The following is a 5259-nucleotide window of genomic DNA, read 5'->3' on the forward strand; positions in this document are numbered from 1 at the left end:
GAATCTAAATCAGACTCATCCCTTTAATTAAAATGAGGTAGGTCATTTGAGATCAAACACAGCTGAAATAGCATCTCACTGTTACCAAGGCGTTTTACTAATTAGCTCACCTGCCACAGCTCGCCTGCCAAGTGGTTTTCTTAATTAGTTCATTGGTTGCATCTGGTGCGTTTTACTTAAGAGGGGACCGTACGTTGGTGTCCTCCACTGTTTGGCAGTGTGAAGGAAATGGGGATTGTGGTGGTTTAACTCTCATTTGAAATTTGGACCATGAGTAAACTGTTCCTTCCTTCAAAGGTCTATCATGGATATTTAACTGCAGTTCTGTGAGTATCCCAACTTAACCATGAAGATGAACTGCAAGCTGTAAGTCATTAATTTCTCATTACTCTTGGGCACATTGATGTATTTTGGCTTCCTGGTGAGTGAACCTGTTACCTGAAGGTTGATCTGATTAGCAAGGATGTTTTATTGGTTCATGGGTTACTTAGGTGTTTGGTTTATGTTGGTTTTAATGATTGGTTAAAATGGTTACAGGCTCCAAGTTATTGTCGTAAGCTGGAGTAATGGCTTCTGATATCTTCAGTCTTCTTACATTCTACTCTCCTGAGCTCTGCATCTTCATCACATGAGTGTTGCTTTACTGATGAGGGTGTGGTCTGAGTGAGCAGAGGTGCATACTGGGATACAGAGCTGTCTGAAGTCTACAGGTCTGCAAGACACGCCCCCTCAGGGGAAACCGAGTGTTTGAGAAACTGTCGTGACGTGAGTTACATGGACTGGAATGTTCTTAAAGATGGTGACAGGGATTCAGAAGGAGAAACACCAGGGGGAGATGAGGGGGCTCCTCATCTCGATGACTAAAACACAACTTCAGTCTGACACAGAGAACCATGGAACACATTCAACAGTCCCCTCCAGGCATTGTGACTCCCCAGGAACAGTTTCATTTCCAAGAAGGTCTTATTTGGGGCCATCCCCATATGGATCCTGCTCCTCAAGAGCCACCCCCCTCCACTGGGTGGTCTTCTGAACAGATGATCTCCTTCCTGTCCTCAGGCTGACTAAAGCTGCACCGTTTGCATCTGTGAAGGCCCCTCATTCAGGAAACCACTGGACTACAAAGACATGACTTCAGAGATGTTGAATCAACCTGGGACACATTTTGGAGACGCCAAGCATAATCCATCACCAATGTGGGACGCCACTGAAGAATGTTGTACATAATTTACGTCTCTGGAGTAGGGATCGCCGATACGATACCGATATTTTTTCCTCAGCCTTAGCCGATACGCCGATACCGATTTTGTTGAGCCGATTTATTATTTTTATTTTTTTTATTTTTTTTATTAAAGGAACATTTATTGAACGAATAAAAAACAATATTTAACAAATAGTAAAAACAGGTGAAGTAGAACAAGTAAGAACAAGTAGATGAACAATATTTAACAAATATTAAAAACAGGTGAGGTAGAACAAGTAAAAAAATAAAATAAAATAAAAATCAGCCGCGCATCGGCCGATACCGATGCACGTAAAAACCGCGAATATCGGCCGATAATATCGGCCGACCGATATATCGGTCGATCCCTACTCTGGAGACATTGGTTGTTCTGTTATGGGTGCCCTGGCAGGAGAGCTGGGGGGGGGATGATGGAATGTTATTTGGCATGAGGTTTTTACCCTGCATGATTGTTTGGCCTTTTATGGCTCAGTGGTGTGTGTGTTTTGGGTTTGACATGAGATGGACGATTTTTGAGCATCGCTAGAGTTCTACTGTGTGTGTGTGTGTCTCCCACTCACATCTGGCATGGGGTTCTACGTGTCTGTCCTGGGTTCTATGTGGGTGTGTCCGGCTTGCTTTGACAATGATAATGTTCATACGGGGGTCTGTGTGATTGGCTTGGGATATTGGAATGGTCAACTAAATCATACCTGATGGACTGCCACACATTTACTTAAGGGCCTCCAGTAGACATGAAGAGCCCTGAGCGACGCTCCGGAGCGATATTCAACACACTGGGCAGGAAGGAGAGTATCCAACTCAAGTGTAAAAGGATGCAAGCGGCGTGTTCAGATCAGTGACTTCAAACTAGGACTACACCAATCAGGATCAATGGAGGATGGACACCAATAGGAATTCCACAAGGAGAGGCTGACGTTGGAAAGGGACCTAAATGGATATTCAAGATGACCTTCAGACCTGTAATGAGACGGCTCTTCCTACCTGGCTGGATTGATGGAGAGCCCTGTGGATCTTGTCTTGCTCTCAGTTGCACGTCTTCTCAGGCTGAACTGTATTTGTTTCGGACAGGACTAGCTGAACGATTAGTTCCCTTAAATCAGAACCATTCCGGGAACTCCAGCTAGTGCGCTCTTCGAGCTGAAGTTGTGCTCTTCAGCTGAGGAGGTAAGGAAACCTTCACTGGGGCTTCAAGGTGTAAAGAGGAGAATGTTTCAAAGTGTTCCATGGTACTCTGATGAAGACCGTCGTTGTGTTCCACTGGCTGAGAGGAAGAACCCACACATCTTCCTCTTGGCCTTTCTCCTCTGAGAATCCTGGCGCCATCTTGAAGGATATTCCAGCTCATGTAACTGATGTCACGACAGATTCTCAAACACTTGGTTTCTCCTGAGGGGCGTGTCTATGGAACTGAAGACTTCAGACAGCACTGTATCCCAGCATGCATCTCTGCTCACTCAGACCACACCCTCATGAGTAGGATGCATCACTCTAGTGATGGAGATGTAGAGTTTTATAAGTAACGAGGGAGCAGACTAAGGTGATTAGAACACAATGGAATGTCAAGTCTGCAAATCTTTAAACCATGAAGATGGTTGGATAGTTCAGGAATTGGGCTTCTTTTTACTATGGGCAGTCCTTTAACTCAGATGCCCACTTCTCACTGGAGCTGTACATGTGTTGGCTGGCTGGCATGATTTGCTGTTGGTGATGAGGCGGTCAGGGTGACGTTGCAGGGCTATGGTCGGCTCTCTGTGAGCTAAACGTTTAGATTTGCTCTGTATGGTTTGTTCCCTGAATAATCTAGATAATTGTAAAATGTAGACACGGTTTTGTATTGAATGATTCCAGGATTTTAGGTTTAAAGTTGTTGTGGGACGTACATGGTAGTTTGGTTCTTCGTATGGTTTTGAGTGATATAACTTGTACACACTGGGTGCATAATAATGTAAAGGTACACTGAATAGTAGAAATGACCAACAGCAACAAACAGATCTCCTCAAGGTAAGTCTGTTGGCTGTGTTTTAATGTAGACCATCGCTGGACTTCATGATCTTCCTCCGTTCAGCTCAAGGTGAGGCGCTGGTTCTGTTTTTTCTTTGGTTGGTTCCGGCCGGAATGTTCGGATTCCAGTCGGACGGTTTGTGCTTCCCGCCGTGGAAGGTTCTGAGTGCGGTCACTTGATTTAGTCCCAATGGTTAGCATAGAACGTTGTAGTCTTGACAACCATTAGAAACCACCTGGCAGTTAGTTGGACGAGAGTCCCCTGAGGGAATCTGGCGGAACGTTCTGGATTGTATTTGTGTAACCTCGAGCCGTTGCCAACAGAAACTATTTTTCAGTCGGTTTCCATTGAGAATTGTTGCCCCCTATCTTAAACAACTTAAGTTTGATATTCAAAACATACTGACACGTACGTCGTACAATATGTTGATAATTTCCGATGGTTGCGCCGTACTTTTAACCACGATGACGTTGCGGGACTCTCACTGCGTACAAAACAGCGTTCTACTTGCGGGCCCATTTTTGACATCAGGGAAGGCTGAAAATCATTTCAAGGCGGAAGATAATTTGACATTTCTTCAACGGAACCCAGCACCTGAATATGGCTGAGTATATTTGATTTAATATCGATACTGCTTAGTGTTCTGTGTTACTTCAGCTTTTGTACGTTCTAAATATCTGCTCTCATTAATTGCCACAGAAGTTAAACCCTACCCAATGGAATGACGTTAAACAACGACTTTGGTGCAGAGTTACCAACTGGATAATATCAAAGCTAAAATAATGGCCGTCATTCCCACATGTTACAGTAGAAGATACTCTAGAACTGTACAAGGTTAAAAAGTAACATTTAGTTTGTCCCAAGGTGTCTGCCTCCTCACCCAGAGCAAGACCTCCACCTCCTCACCCAGAGCCAGACCTCCACCTCCTGTCAGAAGTCCTCCAGAACAGGTCAGTGCTCTGTGTGAGTAGAGTCTTCTCAGGTCAGTTTCAATGCATGGCCTGAACCACTTCTTTAAACTTGTGGACTGCCCTGTCTTCATTGGCCAGGGTGGACCGGAGACTGTGGCTGGAGACCAGGGGCCCACAGCACCGGACCAGAGGGTAACCATCACCAAGGTCATCTGAAACACTAAAATCCACGGTAGTTTAGGTCTGGTTTTGATCATCTTATGACTTTAAATCTGTGCCAAGCTGTGATTTGAGTTAATTCATACGGGGGTTATGCAAGAGTCATATGAGCCATTAATGTTACTGGTGCTACTACGACTGTAGTGGATGAATTGCTGAAAGCGACAATCTGCAGACGTTGTCTAATTTAAGTGTTTAAATTTGTCTTCCATTTCACAAGTGAACCTCAGATGCAGGGGGTTGGGTGTGTTGCGTCACCAGGTGATTTACTGCTGAGACCAACTGTGTTTGTAACCAGACCAGGAATCCATGGCTGAAGGAGCTGATGGAGGAGTCGTGCTGAAGGCCCTGCCTGGTGGAGGAGATGGTGGAGGCCCTGCCTGGTGAAGGACGTCTGTCGTGGGGTAGATGGAGCTTGACTCTGAAGTGATCATCACACTCACTGCCACTTCTCGTAGAATACTGCTACCACAAACTACCGCAAACTACAAACTAAAACAGATGTAGTCGTCTTGTATATATGGTACAAACGTACCATATATACAAGACGACTACATCTGTTTTACCACATATTGAAAAAAGACTTCCGCTGCTTGTTTCAGACCAGGACTCTGTCTGAGGAGAGCTGCTGGAGGAGCTGAGACGCTGGAGGACGACTAGGAATCGACCAACAAGGATTTACTTACATGGTTGACTTAAAGTGCAAACAGCTGTTACTTTGACATGCGTTAACCAACTACCGCTGTGTTTTCCTTACTAGGACGTGTTTCTTGAGCGGAGGCGAGCTGGTAGGGGAGCCGTGAATCTGGAGGATGACCATCACTCTACCAACAAGGATTGTAAGTTTGTATTAACCAAACAAACTGGAAATAAAGGGCTTA

The 5259-nt window shown here is 44.9% G+C and overlaps 1 long non-coding RNA gene across 1 annotated transcript; it reads left to right on the forward strand.

Moving 5' to 3' along the window:
- The first annotated feature begins 4292 nt into the window (after positions 1-4292).
- LOC132470260 (uncharacterized) lies at positions 4293-5057 on the forward strand. Its single transcript, XR_009528616.1, has 3 exons — positions 4293-4351; positions 4677-4782; positions 4981-5057. It is a non-coding gene; the product is annotated as an uncharacterized LOC132470260 (long non-coding RNA).
- Positions 5058-5259: the final 202 nt, after the last annotated feature.

This window comes from Gadus macrocephalus, chromosome 13 (assembly GCF_031168955.1).
Source record: "Gadus macrocephalus chromosome 13, ASM3116895v1".
Classification (NCBI taxonomy): Eukaryota; Metazoa; Chordata; class Actinopteri; order Gadiformes; family Gadidae; genus Gadus; species Gadus macrocephalus.